Consider the following 22,660-nt stretch of genomic DNA (forward strand, 5'->3'; position numbering starts at 1 on the left):
GGAGAAATAAGAGACATGGGTTTGATCCTGAGGTTGGGAAGATCCCCTGAAGGAGGGCATGGCAACCCACTGCAGTATTTTTGCCTGGAGAATTCCGTGGACAGAGGACCCTGGGAGGATACAGTCCATAGGGTTGCAAAAGAGTTAGACATGACTGAATTGACTTAACACACACATACACACACATATATATGTATATATATATATGAGTGTGCATGTATATATGGGTATATATATATATGTGTGTGTGTACTTATATGTGTATATATGTATAATGTTGGTCTATGAAAATATCATCTCCTAATCTGATCTTCTGTAATTATCATTAAAAGTCCAATAGAGGTAAAATGTCTGTGGGGAATGAAAGCAAAAATACCAACAAAGATTTGATTTGTTCTTTTGTCCTATGAATTGTGGAACATTTTGACTTGCATCACTGGTTTGAATGTGGATGAAGGTTTGTAATAGGTCAAGCCATTGCATTGAACACTGATTTCTCTGGGTTCAGTTCAGTTCAGTCATTCAGTTGTGACCGACTCTTCGTGACCCCATGGACTGCAGCACACCAGGCTTCCCTGTCCATCACCAACACTCGGAGCTTGCTCAAACTCATGTCGATTGAGTCGGTGATGCCATCCAACCATCTCATCCTCTGTCATCCCCTTCTCCTCCAGCCTTCAATCTTTCCTAGCAACAGGGTCTTCTAAAATGAGTCAGTTCTTTACATCAGGTAGCCAAAGTATTGGAGTTTCAGCTTCAGCATCAGTATATCCAATGAATATTCAGGACTGATTCCTTTTAGGATGGACTGGTTGGATCTCCTTGCAGAGTCCAAGGGACTCTCAAGAGTCTTCTCCAACACCACGGTCCAAAAGCATCAATTCTTTGGTGCTCAGCTTTCTTTATAGTCCAATTCTCACAACCATACATGACTACTGGAAAGACCATAGCCTTGACAGATGGACCTTTGTTGGCAAAGTAATGTCCGTGCTTTTTAATAAGCTGTCTATGTTGGTCATAACTTTTCTTCCAAGGAGTAAGCACCTTTTTATTTCATGGCTGCAGTCATCATCTGCAGTGATTTTGGAGCCCCCCAAAATAACGTCTGTCACTGTTTCCATTGCTTCCCCATCTATTTGCCATGAAGTGATGGGACAAGATGCCATGATCTTAGTTTTCCGAATGTTGAGTTTTAAGCCAACTATTTCACTCTCCTCTTTCATTTTTATCAAGAGGCTCATTAGTTCTTTGCTTTCTGCCATAAGGACGGTGTCATCTGCATATCTGAGGTTATTGACATTTCTCCCGGCAATCTTGATTCCAGCTTGTGCTTCATCCAGCCCAGCATTTCTCATGATGTTCTCTACATATAAGTTAAATAAGCAGAGTGACAATATGCAGCCTTGACATACTCCTTTTCCTATTTGGAAACAGTCTATTGTTCCATATACATTTCTAACTGTTGCTTCCTGATCTGCATACAGATTTCTCAAGAGGCAGGTCAGGTGGTCTGGTATTTCCATTTCTTTCAGATTTTCCAGAGTTTATTGTGATCCACACAGTCAAAGGCTTTGGCATAGTCAGTAAAGCAGAAGTAGATGTTTTTCTGGAATTCTATTGCTTTTTCTATGATCCAGCAGATGTTGGCAATTTGATCTCTTGTTCCTCTGCCTTTTCTAAAACCAGCTTGAACATCTGGAAGTTCATGGTTCATGTATTATTGAAGCCTGGCTTGGAGAATTTTGAGCATTACTTTACTAGCGTGTGAGATGAGTGCAATTGTGCGGTAGTTTGAGCATTCTTTGGTATTGCCTTTCTTAGGGACTGGAATGAAAACTGGTCTTTTCTAGTCCTCTGGCCACTGGTGGGTTTTCCAAATTTGCTGGCATATTGAGGGCAGCACTTTCACAGCATCATCTTTTAGGATTTGAAATGACTCCACTGGAATTCCATCACCTCCACTAGCTTAGTTCATAGTGATGCTTCCTAAAGTCCACTTGACTTTGCATTCCAGGATGTCTGGCTCTAGATGAGTGATCATATCATAATTTTCTGGGTTGTGAAGATCTTTTTTGTACAGTTCTTCTGTGTATTCTTGCCACCTCTTCTTAATATCTTCTGCTTCTGTTAGGTCCATGCCATTTCTGTCCTTTATTGAGCCAATCTTTGCATGACATGTTCCCTTGATATCTCTAATTTTCTTGAAGAGATCTCTAGTCTTTCCCTTTCTATTGTTTTCCTCTATTTCTTTGCACTAATCACTGAGGAAGGCTTTCTTAACTCTCCTTGCTATTCTTTGGAACTCTGCATTCAAATGGGTATATCTGTCCTTTTCTCCTTTGCTTTTCACTTCCTGTCTTTTCACAGCTATTTATAAGGCCTCCTCAGACCACCATTTTGCTTTTTTGCATTTCTTTTTCTTGGGGATGGTCTTGCTCCCCGTCTTCTGTAGAATGTCATGAACCTCATCCATAGTTCATCAGGCACTCTGTCTATCAGATCTAATTCCTTGAATCTATTTTTCACTTCCACTGTATGGTCGTTAGGGATTTGATTTCGGTCATACCTGAATGGTCTACTGGTTTTCTCTACTTTCTTAAATTTAAGTCTGAATTTGGCAATAAGGAGTTCATGATCTGAGCCACAGTCAGCTCCTGGTCTTGTTTTTGCTGGCTGTGTAGAGCTTCTCCATCTTTGGTTGCAAAGAATATGATCAACCTGATTTCGGTGTTGACCATCTGGTGATGTCCATGTGTAGCATCTTCTCTTGTGTTGTTGGGAGAGGGTGTTTGCTATGGCCAGTGCTTTTTCTTGGCAAAACTCTATTGGCCTTTGCCCTGCTTCATTCTGTACTCCAAGGCCAAATTTGCCTGTTCCTCCAGGTTTTTCTTGACTTCCTACTTTTGCATTCCAGTCCCCTATATTGAAAAGGACATCTTTTTTTGGGGTGTTAGTTCTAGAAGGTCTTGTAGGTCTTCATAGAACAGTTCAACTTCAACTTCTTTAGCATTAGTGGTTGGGGCATAGACTTAGATTACTGTGATATTGAATGGTTTGCTTTGGAAATGAACAGAGATCATTCTGTTGTTTTTGAGATTGCATCCAAGTACTGCATTTCGGACTCTTTGTTGACTATTATGGCTACTCCATTTCTTTTAAGGGATTCTTGCCCACAGTACTAGATATAATGTCATCTGAGTTAAATTCACCCATCCCAGTCCATTTTAGTTTACTGATTCCTAGAATGTCGACGTTCACTCTTTCTATCTCCTGTTTGACCACTTCCAATTTTTCTTGATTCATGGACCTAGCATTCCAGGTTCCTATGCAATATTGCTCTTTATAGCATCATACCTTGCTTCCATCACCAGTCACATCCACAACTGGGTGTTGTTTTTGCTTTGGCTCCATCTCTTCATTCTTTCTGGAGCTTTTTCTCCACTAATCTCCAGTAGCATGTTGGGCACCTACCGACCTGTGGAGTTCATCTTTCAGTGTCCTATCATTTTGCCTTTTCATACTATTCATGGGGTTCTCAAGGCAATGATACTGAAGTGATTTGCCATTCCCTTCTCCAGTGGAACACATTTTGTCAGAACTCTCCACCTTAACCCATCCTACACGGCATGGCTCATAGTTTCATTGAGTTAGACACGGCCCAGTAAACTTTCAGATGTTCAATCTGGATTTAGAAAAGGCAGAGGAACAAGAGATCAAATTGCCAACATCCGCTGGATCATCAAAGAAGCAAGAGAGTTCCAGGAAAACATCTACCTCTGCTTCATTGACTATGCCAAAGTCTTTGACTGTATGCATCACAAAAAACTGTGGAAAATTTTCCAAGAGATAGGCATAGCAGACCACCTGACCTGCCTCCTGAGAAATCTGTATACAGGTAAAGGAGCAACAGTTAGAGCTGGACATAGAACAACAGACTTGTTCCAAATTGGGAAAGGAGTACGTCAAGGCTGTATGTTGTCACTCTGGTTATTTAACTTATATGCAGAGTACATTATTCAAAATACCAGGCTGGATGAAGCACAAAGTTGCATGAATACTGCCAAGAGAAATATCAATAACCTCAGATATGCAGATGACCCCACCCTTATGGCAGAAAGTGAAGAAGAACTAAAGAGCCTCTTCATTAAAGTGAAAGAGGAGAGTCAAAAAGTTGGCTTAAAACTCAACATCCAGAAAACTAAGATCATGGCGCCTGGTCCCATCACTTCATGGCAAATAGATGGAGAAACAATGGAAACAGTGACAGACTTTATTTTTTTGGGCTCCAAAATCACTGCCGATGGTGAGTGCAGCCATGACTTTAAAAGACGCTTGCTCCTTGGAAGAAAGTTATGACCTACCTAGACAGCATATTAAAAAGCAGGGACATTACTTTGCCAACTGATTTCCATCTAGTCAAAGCTAATGTTTTTCCAGTAGTCATGTATGGATGTGAGAATTGGACTATAAAGAAAGCTGCACGCCAAAGAATTGACACTTTTGAACTGTGGTGTTGGGTTCGAGAGTCCCTTGGACATCAAAGAGATCCAACCAGTCCATCCTAAAAGAGATCAATCCTGAATATTCATTGGGAGGACTAATACTGAAGCTGAAACTTCAATACTCTGGCCACCTGATGCAAAGAAGTGACTCATTTGAGAAGACCCTGATGCTGGGAAAGATTGAAGGCAGAAGGAGAAGGGGACAACAGAGGATGAGATGTTTGGATGGCATCCCCGACTCAATGGGAATGAGTTTGAGTAAACTCCGAGAGTTGGTGACGGACATGGAGGCCTGGCATGCTGCAGTCTATGGGGTCGCAAAGAGTTGGACGTGACTCAGTGACTGAACTGAACTGAACTGAAGCTCCAAAAGGGCAGGCACTCCCTTGTTCAAAGCCATTTTCCTGTCACCTAACACCATAGTTCATTTTAAAGACACTAAGTAAATGTTACTTGGCCATTCTGCATACCTAGAGTATTTCATTTGGAGGCAGTTTCCTCATGTAGTGAGAAAGGGACAAGTGAAGTCCATTTGATTCTTTTTCACCTGGACATTGCCTCCCACTGGACCAATCCCAGGCTCTGTGGCTTGTGATCGCTCAATATTTGGAAGCTCTGGAAGATTCTCTATACTTTCTTCTGGGCACGCTGTCTCTTCTGGACAGCAGAGATGCTGTCAGGTGTGTTTGCCATTGGCATTGCATTGGCAATCACAAGGTTCATCCTGGTCACATCTTAACTCCTCATTAGCCAGGAGATCTTGAGAAAGCCACTGAAATCTTAATATACTCATCAGTCCCAGGTTATATTTCTGGTTGGTGACTTCAGCCTGAAATATATTTGTCAAAATCTGTCAAATGATGGAGGGCTGAACCCATGATTTCTGGAGGGCCCATTCTGGATTTGGGCAGTGGGGAAATCTTGTCAGAAACTGTGTTGCTGGTAACTCTCAGTTCTGAGAAATAGAAACTTGTCACAGGAGTAAAGGTTACCTCTTTTCCCCCCAAGGTCGCCAGTGAGTCACGGACTGTGCCTAGAATAGCAATTGGCACAGGAAGAAGGTTCTGACTGTTTTTGAACATCATCCAGATATTTGTTAGGCAGTGAATATTTTCCCTATGTTTTGATGAATATGGACTATGAGTACTGAGGAAACAGGCCCAAAGAGTTGAGGAAGAGGGGTCCAAACAAATTGAGGAACACATGCCTGGGTGCTTGGCCTGGGGGAATGTGCTGGAATGGAGAGAGTCCTGGACTGGGCTTTAGTTGTAGTACTCATGCCAACTACATGGGAGCTGGAAGCTTTCTGGACCACAATCTCCCTTTCTGGACCACACTCTCCCCTTCTGGAAAATGGAAAGAGTCAACTTTGATCACCTCATTGTCATGTTGTAAAAACTCCAATAAATATTGATGTAAAAGTATTTCATAAACACAAAGCCCTTTACAAACAGAAGTCTCGTGATTATTTTTGTTGCCACTGAGGATATCTTATGTTTTGAAGAAGTCACTGTGTAGTGAGAGCCCTCTGGACTCAGCCATACACTGTGAAGGGAGAGTCATTCACATCTCTGGAACTCAACTTTTGTATCTGTGAAATGGGGCAGGCAGCTCTTTCTCTGCTGGCTCACTGAGTTGCTATGAAGATGCAAAGTGATGTCAAAACACTTGGACAAGTATAAAACTTTCCTCCTCTTGCCTTCTAATCCTTTGCCTTCCTTCCTTTCTTCTCTCCCTTCGTTATACAATCTTCCTGGGCATCTGTTATGTGTCAGGTACAGTATTAGTTACGGAGGACATGTGTGTAAGATATATGAGCCATGTCATGCCTTCAAGGTATATTAGAATTTATTTGGGGAGACAGATGAAGAAATACATGACTATAATACAATGCTTTACAGCAACATTGGTTGAACACTCACAATGTGTAGGCACTATTCTAAGGCACTCACATTACCTTATTTAATTCTCATCCTAACCCAGTAGTAGTACCCAAGGGTTCCCTAGTTTTGAAGAAGGGGAGACCAAAGGCCAGAGGAATTAGGTAACTTGCCCAAGGATGCAGAGCTAGTGACTCTGGGTGCTTTGACTCCAGAGCTAATTCCCTTAGCCATCAATGGTTAGTTGTAACCTAGGGAGACCAAGGGAAGCTCTGGAGGAAATCACACAACCAGGGAAGGGCATTCCAGGGAGAAAGAAGAACTGCTGCCTGGGAAACCACAAGGCCCTCCATGATTGGGCTCCTGCCAGCTTTAATCACCTCTCCTTTTCTTCTGCCTCGTTTACCCTGTTCTGGTCACATTGTCTTTCTTGCTCGTCCCCAAACGTACCAGGCCACTCTTGCTTCAGGTCTCTTGTGTCAGCTTTTTCCTCTCTTAGGGCTCTCGTCCCCGGTTCTTTGCATGGACCCTTCCCTGACGCAGATGTCATTGCTCAAGAGGCCTCCCTGAACAACTGTGTCAATGGCAATTGCCTACCCCTGCCCCCTCAACCCCCGCCAGCTGGTAACTCACTCTTTTTTGTTGTTGTTCTGTCGCTCAGTCGTGTCTGACTCTTTGCAACCCCATGAACTGCAGCACATCAAGCTTCCCTGTTCTTCACCACCTCCCAGAGCTTGTTCAAACTTTTGTCCATTGAGTCGGTGATGCCATCCAGCCACCTCGTCCTCTATTGTTCCCTTCTCCTCCTGCCTTCACTCTTTCCCAGCATCAGGGTCTTTTCCAATGAGCTGGTACTTCACATCAGGGGGCCAGAGTATTGGAGGTTCAGCATCAGTCCTTCCAGTGAATATTCAGGACTGATTTCCTTTAAGGTTGACTGGTTTGATCTCCTTGCAGTCCAAGGGACTCTGAAAATTTTCCAATGCCACAGTTCAAAAGCATCAATTTTTTAGCACTCAGTTTTCTTTATAGTCTAACTCTCACATCCATACATTACTACTGATAAAACCATAGCTTTAGACTAGATGGACATTTGTCAGTAAAGGACTGTCTCTGCTTTTTAATAAGCTGTTTAGGTTGGTCATAACTTTTCTTCCAAGGAGCAAGTGTCTGTTAATTTCATGGCTGCAGTCACCATCTGCAGTGATTTTGGAGCCCCCCAAAATAAAGTCTGTCACTGCTTGCTTCCACTGTTTCCCCATCTATTTGTCATGAAGTGATAGGACCAGATACTTCCCTTGTTTTCTCTCCTTATGCATCACACTACCTGGAAGAATATATTTATTAGTTCACTTTATTTTAGCCTGCCTGCCTTTCCTGACTTGATTATAGTGTCTTGATTATAGGGATCTTGTCTGTCTTGTTCACTGCTATGTCTTCAGCTCTTAGAGTAGTGCTTGGCACACAGGCCTCACCAGGGGTATTTCTAGAGTGAATTAGATTAGGATGTGAGAGGGGGTGTGATGGGGGTAACGTTGTTACTACGGGCAGGGGCCTTTTAATGAAAATCTTAAAATGAGTATAGGCCATTCTTATAACTTTTTCTAACAGGATACTTTCTTATTAATTTTTATTTTACATTGGAGTATAGTTGATTAGCAACGTTATGTTAGTTTCAGGTGGACAGCAAAGTGATTCAGTTGAACATACATCTATTCTTTTTCAAATTCTTTCCCCATTTAGGTTATTACACAATATTGAGCAATTTCCTTGTTCTGTAAAGTAGGTCCTTCTTAGTTATCTGTTTTAGATATATCAGTGTGTACATGTCAGTCCCAAATTCCCAATCTATCCTCCCCTCAACCCTTCCCCACTGGGAACCATAAGTTCATTCTCTAAGTCTGTGAGTCTGTTTCTAACAAGGTCTTTCACTAAGGCAGTGTTGTCCCTCCCACCCCGCCCCCACCCCTCCAGGACATTTGAAATTTGCACGGTCATTTGGTTGGCCCCAGAGGAGTAGGGGGCACTGCAAACATTTAGTAGATAGGAGGTCACAGATGCCATTTCTCCTGTGATGTGCAGAACAGTCCTGTTCTGTACAACAAAAAAGGTCTCACCCAAAATAACAATAGCACCCCCAAGTCCCCTTAAGAAACACAATGAGTATTTAATGAAAGTGGCCTTCGAGAGACAGGACAAGAGCCCTCCTCCAGCCTTAGCCTTTTAGCGAAAATAAGGGCTTGACATGGAATTTGGTTTTATTCATCTGTAAAGTATAAGTCTTTTTCTTTGCCACTAGGTTACCTGTGCTAATGCAGGGGAAATTGCTTCATGAACTGCAGGTTACTTTGTTTTTTAGTGAGTTAGGGTCTCATATTATGCATCTCTTCAGGTATATGAAACTCATCGTTATATGATTTGCATGAAAAACATCTCAGCCATGACTTCTTTTGAATCTAATAATTCATCTAAAGTATGGGGATACTAACCACTATACTATGCTAATGAGGATGGCAACTTAGCTGTGAATTCAAGGATAGGGACAGAATCTCTGCATTCCTGGGCCTAGCACAATTCTGTCTGTAAGAGATCCTCAGTGTAAATGAATCAATGAATGAGCAAAGGAGTGAGCTGACAAATGAGTCTCCTCTGGTGTCTGTTGCTTGTGGTGAAAAGGAGCAGATAGGACCAATTCCCTCAAGCTGGTTGCCACGTACCATTTCTGTAACAGCCCCACCGCCTCAAGAACAAGCGTGCTTCTCTGTGACCTGCCTTGTCCTGGCCTGGACAGAAGTAAATTCTGCCTTGGGTTAAAGCTGGATTAATGGCCCATGAACAGTTCCTTTCTCTCCTGGCTGAGCACAGTAAATATTGATGGTAATATAATGTTCTTTCTTGATAGGGGGAGAGTGAGGGAAAGAAAAGAGGAGGGATTGACCTTTTAGCTTTGAAAGAAAAGAATATTGGAGAGGCAGTGTCCCATCAAAATACTCACACACGCACACTTGCTGACACACCCATGCATGCACACACACATGCAGTTGGTAACATTTCTGAGAGTCTTCTCTTAACCCACCTTTTCTGGGTTGTGGAAATCCTTAGAAGAATCGATTGAAAACTCTGAACCCTTTCCCAGGAGAACACATATATGTACATGCATATGATGTCATGGAACTCAGAGATCCACAAAAAAGTGTCTCTAGATACAGTCAGGAGGCGATTTGGTTGTTCACATTTTCAATTTAATTTGTAGATATATCTTGCTTGGCTTAAAGGTCATTTAAAATTCTGTTAAATTAGTTCCTTAAAACCCAAATCAGAAGATTCCACCTAAAAATCCTTGGATCTGACTTTAAAAAAAAAAATTAAAATGTCCGGCACTCTTGAACTCACATGGTGGCAATTAGCTGGGTTGAACTGTACTATTTTTTTTTTTTTTAATGTGGAGAAGGCTCCTCAGTTGTCAACACCCCACACCCCACTTTTAAGCCTGTGAGTTTTTTGTCTCCTACCCCAGGAGGGATTAAGATCAAGAACACCTGCCCCTCAAAATTTCTTAGTTTGGGTTCTAGAAAGAGAGATCTCAAGGAAACCATGAGGTCTAGTATCCTTAGAGCCTGTCCTCAAAGCGAATGCCACATGCATCCCGGTATATAAAACCAATAGAGGAGAAGGTTCTCTGTTTAAATGATGGCACATAGGCCCAATATCTCTGCCAGTTAGTTTGAGCTGCCCCTAGGCTTGATTCAGTGGCCCTCAGGGCACCCCAGGGGCTCTACATGACAAATTTGGGGACTTCTTTGTATCCAGCAGAACTCTTTGGTTGCATGTGACAGAAACCCAGCTTGAGCTGGCTTTAGCTGAAAAGTTAGTTTGTGGGTTTAGGTAACTCTGGGTACGTGTCCGCAGACAGGGCTGGATCCAGAAGCCCAGATGATGTCCTCGGGGATCTCCATCACTCTTTGCTTTTCTCTGAGTTGCTTTTATTCTCAGGAAACCTCTTCCCAAGTGGGAGATAGTCACCCACAAGCAAGATTCTGGGTCTGAATCATCTCTGTAGCTAGCAGTCCTGTTAGGAGGAAAGCTTCTCCTTCTTAGGAATTCAGCACAGCCAGAGATATGGTTTCCTTGGAACATTTTGGCTGAGTGCTCATCCCCAAGTCAATCACCAGGGGCAGGGACATGAAACCAGCCTTGGCCAGGCCTTGATCATCTGTTCCAGGGATCATGGAGTTCCAGGGGATAAGGTCAGTGCGCCATGTACCTCCTGGATGAGGACTAGGTAGGGTCGGCTCCCCAGGGGAGTACTGGGGAGTCATTACAAGAAAGGAAGCATAGACGCTAGAGAGGGGTAAGTAGCAAAGGACTGTTCTACATTAATTTAACCCAACTTTTTACTCATGAGGATGTAGAGACTCTGAAAGGGGAAGTAACTTGCCTAAAGCCAGAAACCTGGGGCATGGTAAAGCTGAAACGTAAACCCAGAATTTTCTTCTCTAACCCTGTGCTTTTTGTTTTAGGAACTGGTCATTTATCATCTATTTTTCTGTGATCTTGATGGATAGGCTGTGGGGGAATAGTAATCACATATGACAATAAATCAATCCCTGAACCATCACATTTTAGTGATAAAAGGGACCTAAGTGGGCTTATTATTTAAATGAGAAAATAGGCCAGAAGAGACTAACTGACTTCTACAAGGTCAACTGACAAATCAAAGTGCCTTCACACCTCTTACCTCATTTGACAACCTAAGAACAATCCTGTGACACATGAACCTTCCTTGGCTTTTTCCGAGTGTTTTCTCATCAGTGATATCATCTTATTCTCACAACATTTCTATAAAATGTGAGAGGATAAGAATTATTTAACCAGGTTTATGAATATGGGTACAGGGTCAGAGAGGTTAAGATACTTACCTAAGGACCCACAGCATGTAAGGGACAGAACCAGTTCTAGAATTCATCGCCTGGTTCCGTTTACTTTTTTAGTGTTACAGTTGAATCAAATAGTGAATTTAAACTGACAGAACTTCTACTTATGTGATAATATAAAGCAGTATGATAGACTGCTAACCATTAAGGTTTTCAAGTCTTACCATTGTTAAGTTACATATTTGTCTTATATGAAAGTCAAACACAGGGACAACAGAGCTTGAATTCACAAAAATAAAATTCAAATAACAGAATTTGGGGAAAATAATATAAACAGGCAAGATGAAACTAAATTTTGAGAATTTTAGATCTGAGCAGGAGACTATAAAATAAAAGAAAGAATACCTCTTTTTGTTTTGGGTGTGTGTGTGCATGCTAAATTGTTTCAGACGTGCCTGACTCTGCCACCCCATGGACAGTGACCCACCAGACTTCTTTGTCCATGGGATTCTCCAGGCAAGAATGCTGGAGTGGGTTGCATGCTTTCCTCCTGGGGATCTTCTGGGAATCAGGGATCGAACCCGTCTCTTACGTCTCCTGCATTGGCAGGCAGGTTCTTTACCACTAATGCTGCCTGGGAAGCCTCTTTCGTTTTGGGTAGGGAAACTGATTTTCAGAAAGTTGATATAATTGGCCTCAGATCCTATTTCTGGCCTATGGTAGAGACTGAGCAAGAATATACGTATTCCAATTTCCTGTTGCCCTAAGGTATTTCGTTGTGGTGATTGAGATGATCTTCTAAATAATTCTGCAGTGTTTCTGAGAGTGTGAAGCACACCAGCCTTGGGTGGTACTCAGAGTGAACTTTGGTGACTTCTACACATGCAATTAAGTAACATTGATTCAAGCTCTGAGAAGGTAATTTTCTTTAATTCTCTTTAAACTCTTCTGGTTGCATTCAAGGGAAATTCGCTGCTGGATTCGAATCTGACCTTAACACCACTCGAGCACTTGCTAATTTGCCTCATTTAGCAGAGTGTGCAGGCCACAGGCTCACAGCATGTGAGCAAGGTGAGAGGGCTTTGTGGTAGGCAAGAGTGCCTGGCCAGAATTTAATAATACTGATTTGTTTTCATTGTGTGTATTTTGCACATATGACAAATCATATTCATTCTCAATTCATGTAATGGTCTAGCATTTCTTTAAAAGTAGGTTCTTCTCAAAATTTATTTAAATAAAAATGAGTTGATTTATGAAAAAATCTTATGCACATCACAGTACAGATGATGGTAATAGAATACAGATGTGACAAAAATCCAAGTGATAATGAATAGATGAAGTTGAATAATTACTGTCATAGGAACTCGTACCAAGTTCAAGCTCACTCTACTCACTGTGTGACAGGCCAGTACATCTGACAGACAAGGTGTTAAACGTGGTGAGGAATGTGACTTTATTTGGAAAGCCAGCTGATCAAGAAGATGGCAGACTAATGTCTCAAATAACCATCTTATGAGGTCTGGGTACCAGGTTCTTTCATAGAACAGAGATCGGGGAATATGGGGAAACAAAGTAAACAGACCGTTAATCTCTTAAACATCTCCTGGAATGGCACGGCTTGGCAGAAGGGCAGAGGATATGTTAATTTCTTCTTCCCTGCCATCCACAGGTGGACAGGGTCCTGAACAAGGGTACTTTGGTTTAACAGTAGGCAGAGGGGCAGGGTTTTCTGAGGCAAGCCATCATGTATGATTATAATAACAGAAGCAATGAAAAGCAAGCTGAAGAAACAGTTCCTCCCTGCGACAGAACTAGGTCCAAGGCCATTGTGTGGGGCATGTTGAAGAGACCTCAGAAATATGCAGATTTGACTCCCAGTCCTGCTACCAAAGTGTGACCTTGGGCTAGATCCTTCATACCTCTGATTGTCAGAGCGAGAGAAATAACTAATAATACTTCCTATGCAAGGCTGTTGTGATGATTAAGAAATATCTATAACAAAGACTAAGCACAGCACCCAGAACTTAGCAGATGCTAAAGAAAGAGTAGCTCTGAGGAGAGAAGAGCTTTCAAAGAACACGCATTAAAGAAGAGAAAAATGAAAGGACAGCAGAAAGCAGTGAAGCACCAAATGCAGCTCTGATTTTAACCTCCCTTTTCCTCACTTGCTTTCCTGCAACGGCCAGGTAAGATCACAGCCGGTTAAATACATCTTTGCTCCAGGAGGTCTGTTTGTCACTTTTGAAAAAGGTAAACTATAGTCCTTGAGGCTGCTTTATTGCTCAGAGACTGACTACAAGTTTGCTTGATGGCGAACCAGCCTTCAGGGCATCCTGGGAGGTGGATTCATTTGTTATTCTTGCGTAGGAGGCTTTAGCTTCTGGGTTGTTAAAGAACAAACAAAAATATCTCTTAAAAAAATGGGCTATGGTTTGGTGAAGCTTGAAATGTAATCCTTTGCTTCAGCCCTAAGAGAAAATCTTCATTAAGCTTTCCAAGGTTTGTCCTGGTGGGCTATGTATGGTTTGTTCTGTGGGCTGTAGTTTGCTTGCTTGATTTCTGAAGATATTGCATTAAAATGTTATTTATCTTGATTACTGAGTTGTGGATTCCTCCTTAAATGATCCCTCCAAGGCGCATATCTTACCTGCCTCACACTAGTCCTAGCCCTGTTCCTTGGTCCACAGGGACCAATTTTGGCAGTTTTGATAGGAGGGGAGTTTGCGGGAGAATGGATACATGTATATATATGGCTGAATCCCTTCACTTTTTGCCTGAAACTATGACATATTATTAATCAGCCACACTCCAATATAAAGTTCTTTTAGAAAAATGATACAGAGAGAAAACATTTTCATACCCCAGTAAGTTCCTATATGCCCTGTACCAATCAATCTCCATTCCCCTCGGAGGCAATCTCTGCTTTGCTCTCTAATACTATATTTTTGTTTGCCTATTCAAAGACTGAATATATATGAAATTAGTGTTAGAATTTGAGACTGCTTTCCTTAAGTCAGCATGTTTTTGAGATTCATCCATATTATTGTAGGCTTTATTAGGTTCTTATTTCCCAGTAGTATCTCATTGTATGAATTTACCCATATCTTTTCTTAAAACTGTTTACCTGTTGATAGTTGTTTCCAGTTTTGAGGTGTTACAAATAAGGTTAAACATTCTTTTGTCTGTCTTTTCTGCTGGGTCATGAGGTAGGGCTATATTTAACTTTTTAAGAAATTGCCAAATAATTTTCCAAAGTGGCTGGACCCTTTTACATTCCTACTCAACAATACATCAAAGTTCTAGTTGGTCAACATCTTTGCCAATATTTGATGTTGTTGGTACTTTTAATTTTAGCCCTTCTAGTAGTTATGTTGTTGTTGTTTAGTTGTGTCTGACTCTATTGCCACCCCATGGACTCCTGGACTCTGCCAGGCTCCTCTGTCCATGGGGTTTCCCAGGCAAGAACACTGGAGTGGGTTGTCATTTCCTTCTCCAGGGGACCTTCCCAACCCAGGGATTGAACTTGTGTTTCCAGCATTGGTACCTGGATTCTTGAGCGGTGAGCCACTAGGGGATCCCTTGCTATAGAGTAGGTTCTCATTTGTTACCTATTTTATACTTATTAGTATACATAGATGTCAATCCCAATCTCCCAATTCATCCCACTCTCCTGTTCCCCTTCTTGGCAACCAGAAGTTTGTTCTCTACATCTGTGATTCTATTTCTGCTTTGCAAATAAGTTCATCTGTACCATTTTTCTAGATTCCACATATAAGCAATATTATACAACATTTGTTTTTCTCATTTTGACTTACTTCATTCTGAATGACAGTTTCTAGGTCTATTCACATCTCTGCAAATGGCATATTTTGTTCCTTTTTATGGCTGAGTATTCCATTGTATATATGTGCTACACCTTCTTTATCCATTCCTCCGTTGATGGACATTTACACTGTTCTCCATAGTGGCTGTACCAATTTACATTCCTACCAAGAGTGTAGGAGGGTTCCTTTTTCTCCACACTCTCTCTGGAATTTATTGTTTGTAGAATTTTGAAAACAGTCATTCTGACTACTGTGAGGTAATACTTCATTGTAGTTTTGATTTGCATTTCCTTAGTAATTAGTGATGTTGAGCATCTTTTCATGTGCTTGTTGGCCATCTGTATGTCTTCTTTGGAGAAATGTCTATTTAGGTCTCCCACTCATTTTTTGATTAAGTTGTTTGGTTTTTTTTTGATATTGGACTTCGTGAGCTGTTTGTACATTTGGGATATTTATCCCTTGTCAGTTGCTTCATTTGCAACTATTTTCTCCCATTCTGAGAATTGTGTTTTTGTTTTGTTTATGGATTCCTTTGCCGTACAAATCTTTTAAGTTTAATTAGGTCCCATTTGTTAGAGTTTTTCTTATTATGAATGAAGAGCTGCTATGAAGATTTTTGTAGACATTTTGTGTCTGTGTACATTTTCATTTCTCATAAATATCTGAGACAGGAATTGCTGGAGTCAAATGGTAAATATATGTGTATGATATGTGTATTCTTAGCTTTATACAAAACTGTCAAATTCTACTGCAAGATTGTTGTACCATTTTGTGCTCCTACAAGTAGTCTTTGAGAATTGTAGTTGCTCTGTGTTGTGGATACTCTTCTTTTTTATGCTGAGGCAAGAATGTCATGCTAATAGATGTGTATTAGAAAAGTATTGTAGTTTTAATTTGCATTTTCCTAATGGCTAATGATGTTGAATCTCTATTCATGTGCATATTTGCCATCCATATGTCTTTGTGGAAACTATTCAAATCTTTTTTGCCCAATTAAAGAAAATAGCTTGTCCATTTTTTATTGAGACTTGAAGGCTGTTTATATATCCTGGATACAAGTCCTCTGTCAGGTAAGTGTTTTGCAAATATTTCCTCTAGTCTATAGCTTAATCTTTTCATTCTCTTAACAGTGTCTTTTGTGGGCAGATGTTTTGAATTTTAATGAAATCTAATTTATCTTTTTTTTTCATGTATAAACCATGTTTTTCATGTTGTATCTAAGGTATCTTTTCCTAGCGTAGTTGCAAAGAATTTTTTTATATCATAGTAAACTATGATATAAAATTTAAAATTTAAATCTATAATTCATCAACTGTTTTTTAAATACATTAGAAGATAAACATCTAGATTTCACTTTTTGCTTACATATGTAGCATTTTTGGTGTTCTATATTTATAGAAATCTAAGGTTTCATTCAGTGTCATCTATCATCATTCTGTAAAAACTTACTTTGCCACTTCCATGAATAGATCTACCAGCTATTAATTCCCCCAATGGTTATTTCATTTATTTATCAAAATTAAAAAACAACAACAACAAAACTACCTTTAGTTTTAAAGGATATTTTTACTGGATATGAATTTATAGATTGATGATTTTACTTTCCTCAGAACTTTAAAAATGTCATTCCATTGGGCTTCTGGTGCATCTAACCTCTGATGAAAAATCAGCCATCGTGATATTTTTTTATCACCTTTATGTAATATGCCTTTGTTGTCTGGTTACATTTAAGATTTTTCTCTTTATTTTTCACTTTTATCAGTTTGCCTCTGACATGTAGTTTTCTTTATATTGATCTTTGTTAGGGCTTGCAGTAATTTGTCACCTCTGGTTTGATCTTTTTTCATAGTATTTGAGAAGTTTTCAGCCAATATTTCTTCAAATATGTTTTCTTCATTTTTCTTTTATATCCTTATGAGTCTCTAATTACATGTTAGACTGCTAGAAGTTTTCCCACAGGTCATTGAGACCCTGTTCTTATTTTTCCCAATCATTTTCTCTCTGTTCTTAAAATTGGATAATTTCTAATTTCTATTGATCTCCTTTCAACTTCACTAATCTCTTTTCCTTTAGTCTCATTCTGCTGTTAATTCCATTAAATGAATATTTCATATCTAATACTGTTGGTGCTAGAATTGTCACTTGGTTCTTTTCTGTAATGTAAATATTTCTTTTGATAATCCCCTCTCATTGTTCATTAATACCATTTTTTTTTTCCTCTTTAAGTTTCTGAACACATTTCTAATATTAAAGTCCTGGTCTTATAATTACATCAGAGGTGTTCTGGGGGTCTATTTCTATTACTTGTCTTTTCCTTTGACCATGGATCACATTTTCCTCCTTCTTCTCACATATGATAAAGTTGGATATTGTGGACAATACATTGCAGATTTTATATTTCAAATTTTTTCTTTTACCAGGATTTGTGTTACCAGGCAGTTAAGTTACTGAATGATCATGTTAAACTTGTGAGGGATTTTTAAAACTTTTTAATTTAAGTATAATTGATTTACAATGTTGTGTTAGTTTCAGGTGTGCAACAGTAATTCAGTTATATCTATCTATCTATCTATATATATATATATAAATTTTTATATATACTCTTTTTCAGATGTGAAGGGTTGATTGTATACATTTTTAGGGTATGAGTGTTTCTGGTTTGTTCCTAATCCTAGGGAGACTCCTCTGATCCTGAGAAATTGTCTTTACTCTGTGTTATAGCCTTTCTGGACTGTTAATGGAAAGCCCAAGTCCTTCATCAAGCATTCCTAACATGATGTGGTTAAACCTCCAAGTGCTGTCCCCTCGGAAGTTGGCAGAAATTGAAATGTCACTGTAGGCATATTGCCTTCCACTGTTGATTTCTGTTTGGTTCCTTGAGTTCTTCACAAGTCCTCTTCTGGAGTTGGCCAAAGATTTGAGAGGTGTTTATATATAGGTTTTGGTGCTTCTTCCTCCATAGGTTCTCACCTTGCTGGATTTTCTCCATCAATTTCTAGCCATTCTGGTACCACTGAAATCTTTACACACCTGTAGCCAATAAGACTGCAGTGTTCTGCTTGACTACTAACCAGTCTATACCACATGGACCAAAGAATGCCCTCAGGAAAAAGCCAAATGAGTATGGATCTTACCCCATGTTGTTTTCTTCTTTCATGGGTAGAGTACATTCCAGTTTCTGCCTGCTTTTGATCACTCTTAGTGTCTTAAAGCATTTCATTCACAGTTTGTTATATTCATTGGTAATTGGATTACTGCAATACAAGCTACTCTATTATTACTGAAATTAGAACTTATCTTGACTCTGAGTTATTATATTTTTTCTTAGAGTAATTGTTCTACTATTATTATATTGTATATTTTGTTATATTAATACATTCCAGTTATTGAAACCACTGCTTTCCTAAAGAGCAAATAAGGCTAGGAGAGATTAATTTACTTTCTTGAAGTTACCCAGACTGCAAGTGGTACAGGGTCTCACTTTAAATCCTCTAACTTCTGCTATAAATCTAAAGTCTTGGGCATTATAGTAATTCAAGTTAAAGAATGAAAAAAAAATCATGTGACCTCAGGGAAAAATTCAGCATGTTGGTGGTAGGCACATCCTGTGTTTATTCAGTCTGTATTAGGGGTTAAGACTTTAATATCTCAATTTTGAGGGAGACACAATTCGGTCCATAATAACTAACCACTGGTCTTCATGTAGCATCTGAAATGACCAAGATCACACAGTTAGAATCAGATCTAAGAGAGCTGCTCATTCTTCCTACCTTGTTTAGGGCTTTCCCACTCAGTCCTTTGACTAAGTTTGTCAAGAAGGGCTCTTCTTTTCTTTACCCGTTAAGTAGTCAGGAGACCTGGGTAAGAACTGTCCTTACAATCCTAAACTATCCCTGACTTTGTTGCCTGCCTGAAACTTCCACCATGAAAGAAATTCAACTGGATAAATGCACGGCCTTTAATAGTATAGATAGCCTGGTTAGAGGTAAGTCATTTAACATTTTAGCATGAATTATCAGTATTAATAGTTGATGTATTCCTTTTTGATATGAGAGCTTCTATGGATAAATACTAATTGGAAAACCTAATTTAAAAATTAGCAACATATTTTAATAGATACTTCTTTGAAGAAGATATAGAAATGAACGATAAATATAGGAAAAGATGTTCAACATTAGGGAAATGAAAACCAAAACCACAATGAGAGAGCACATCATACCCATTAGGATGGCTGTTATGAAACAAAACAAAACAAAATACTAGAAACTCACAAGTGTTGATGAGGCTATGGGAAAATTAGAGCTCACATGCATTGCTGGTGAGAATGTAAAATGGTTCAGCTGCTGAGGAAGACAATTTAATGGTTTCTCAAAAAAGACATAGAATTATCATAGGATCCAATAATTTCACTTCTAGCTAAATACACAAGAGAATTTAAAAACAGGCTCTTGGAGAGATACTTGTAAACCAGTGTTCATAGCAGCATGATGCACAGTGACCAAAATGTAGAAACATCCCAAATCTCCATCAACAGATAAATGAATAAGCAGAGGTTTATTGTAAGATTCCGCTTATATGAGGTACCTAGAGTAGGCAAATTCATAGAGAGAAAATAAATTAGAGGTTACCAGGGCCTGGGTTTTTTCCAGTAGTCAGGCATGCATGTGAGAGTTGGACTATAAAGAGGGTTGAGCACTGAAGAATTGATGCTTTCAAACTGTGTTGTTGGAGAAGGCTCTTGAGAGTCCCTTGGACTGCAAGGAGATCCAACCAGTCCATCCTAAAGGAGATCAGTCCTGAATATTCATTGGAAGGACTGATGCTGAAGCTGAAACTCCAATACTTTGGCTACATGATGAGAAGAGCTGACTCATTAGAAAAGACTCTGATTCTGGGGAAGATTGAGGGCAGGAGGAGAAGGGGGCGACAGAGAATGAGATGGTTGGACGGCATCGTCAACTCAATGGACATGAGTTTGAGCACACTCTGAGAGATAGTGAAGGGCAGGAAAGCCTGTAATGATCCAGTCCATGGGGTTGCAATGAGTTGGACATGCCTAAGTGACTGAACGACAATAACAAGGGCCTGGGGAGAGAGAAGAAGGAAGAGTTACTGTTTAATGAGTACAGAGTTTCTGGATGGTGAAGAAGTTCTGGAAATGAATAGCAGTGATGGTTTCACAACATTGTGGATGCATTTAATGTCACTCATATGCTTAAAGATAGTTAAAATGGTAATTTATATATTATGTAGATTTTACCAGAATAAAAATATTTTAAAATGAATTGGAAATATAACTTTGAAATTTGATCCACACAAGTTTGTATAGGAATGGTATATAGTCACAAATTTGGATCCCCTCTCTGACTTACTTCACTCTGTATAACAGGATCTAAATTCATACCTTTCATGACAACTGGCTCAAACCACTCCTTTTTATGACTGAGTAATACTTTGTTGTATGTATGTACCACAACTTATTTATCCATTCATCTGATGATGGACATCTATGTTGCTTCCTTGTCCTGGCTATTGTAAATAGTGCTGATATGAGCATTGGGGAACATGTATCTTTTGAATTATGTTTTTTTCAGTATATGTGCCCAGTAGTGGCAATGCTGGGCCATATGGTAGCTTTATTTCTAGTTCTTAAAGGAACCTCCATACTAGTCTCCGTAGTGGTTGTATCAATTTACATTCTCACCAACAGTGCAAGGGGATTCCGTTTTCTCCACATCCTCTCTAGCATTTATTGTTCTAGATTTTTTTTGATGATGACCATTCTGACTGCTGTGAGGGGATATCTCATTAACGTATGTGTGTGTGTGTATGTGTGTATATATATATGGAATCTAGAAAAATGATACCGATGAACCTATTTACATGGCAGGAATAGAAACACAAATTTAGAGAATGGACTTGTGGACATAGCAGAGGAAGGAGAGAGCTGGATGAATTGAGGGTAGCTTTGACATATATACACTACCATGTGTAAAGTAGCTAGCTTCTAGGAACATGCTGTATAGCACAGGGAGCTCAGCCCAGTACTCTGTGATGACCTAGAGGGCTGAGATGGCTGTAGGTTGGAGGGAGGCTCAAGAAGGAGGGGATATATGTATACATCTAGCTGATTCATGATGTTGTACAGCAGAAACCAACACAACATTGCAAAGCAATATTCTCTAATTAAAATAAAAAAAAATTGTTAAGTATAAAAAAGGGATGTCCATTTACAAGATAAAATTGTAAGAGGCCCAAGAAAGCAACACAACATATCAGGGTAACCTAGCAGAGAAGGGGAGACCAGTAGTCAAACTGGTCCTTGTCCTTGATGTATGCAATGAGTCTTGGTATTTAAGGGGGTGACATTATCAATAAACCATAAAGCAGATAATTTTTGAGTTCCTAAAACTCTGTTCGAAACTCTGTCCTAGGCACTTCTGGGGATTGTCTTCTGGAAAATTAATAGTGTAATTTCTAATCTCAAGTATTTATAATCTGGTTGGGAACAACAGTTTAATCACACATAACACAACTTATGAGAAATGCAAGATTAAAAATTTACGAGCTAGGCTGGGTGGTTTAAAAGTGTGAAGTTCTAAAGCAGGGGAGATTTAGCAAAAGGGCTGGTAGTGTCTGGGAAGGGAGTGACCTTGAGAGGGGTCCCAGTTGGCTTAATGTGTTGGTGAGCCAGACATGTGCTAGATCTGCTGCAGTACTGATGGATCTCCTCACGAATGCTGAGCAGGGGCCTGTGGTTCCAACAAGAGACTAAAAGATTTATCAAAGCTTGCCATGAAAACTGTGCTAACTGGATTAGCCGCTAACATGGATTGAGGCTTTCATCGGGATTAATCCCAATTGCAGTGAATTGGTTCCTCTTTTTTGTCCTTTTCTTTCCTTTCCTTGTAACTTGGCTGTTTGGAAGAGCCAGGTAGGACAATGGGTACAATACTCAGGTTTAGTTTTCTGGAGTTAAAGTAATATGGTGAAGGAATTTTTTTAAAATTGCCTTTCCCTGCTTTTTGTACCCTGGGGATTCAGTTAATGGGTGAGGACATCTTGCCAGTGAATCTCTCCTCACAAATTTCTCTGTCTTCCAGCCTTGTAGGCTCTATTGCTGCTCTAGCATGTCTCACAATGTGGGGAGGCCTGAGGTCAAAAAGACAACTTCAGATCGTCCCAATGTGGGAGTTACAGAACTGGTGTTTGTGAGACTAGCTCATGGTGGTTTAATCAATGAGCTCCATTTCTAGAGAGTTTTCCAGCTTCTTGATGGTACTCTCATGGCTTCATTGATGAAGAACTGTCAGCAAAATCTCATCTTCTTTTGCTTTTTTCTCTTCCTTTATTGCCTCGTGTTCTTTTTCCTTCCCTGTTAATTGAGTATTGCTAAAAGATTAAAAATAAGTCTTGGTACATAAAAATGAATAAAAATTCATAATTGATCTTTAATAAATGTTTTCTAAACTAAACTGATGGAGAAGGAAATGGCAACCCACTCCAGTATTCTTGGCTGGAGAATTCTTTGGACAGAGGAGCCTGGTGGGCCTCAGTCTGTAGTGTCGCAAAGAGTTGGA

The 22,660-nt window shown here is 39.8% G+C and overlaps 1 protein-coding gene across 4 annotated transcripts in view; it reads left to right on the top strand.

Annotated features, from left to right (window-relative positions):
* Window positions 1–22,660, top strand: part of LOC145508724 (uncharacterized) — an 885,448-nt gene that overhangs the window by 384,624 nt on the left and 478,164 nt on the right. Inside the window, exon 1 of one of the 4 annotated variants that reach the window (XR_014055563.1) lies at window positions 15,351–15,770. The exons of the other annotated variants lie outside the window; for them this stretch is intronic. The gene's annotated coding sequence lies outside the window, so the exon portion shown is untranslated. Of the gene's footprint in view, window positions 1–15,350; window positions 15,771–22,660 lie in introns of those variants that run through there. 4 annotated transcript variants of the gene reach the window in all.

The sequence above is a fragment of the Giraffa tippelskirchi genome, chromosome 6 (genome assembly GCF_054371585.1).
Source record: "Giraffa tippelskirchi isolate mGirTip1 chromosome 6, T2T-mGirTip1v1.2.pri, whole genome shotgun sequence".
In the NCBI taxonomy this organism is placed as follows: domain Eukaryota; kingdom Metazoa; phylum Chordata; class Mammalia; order Artiodactyla; family Giraffidae; genus Giraffa; species Giraffa tippelskirchi.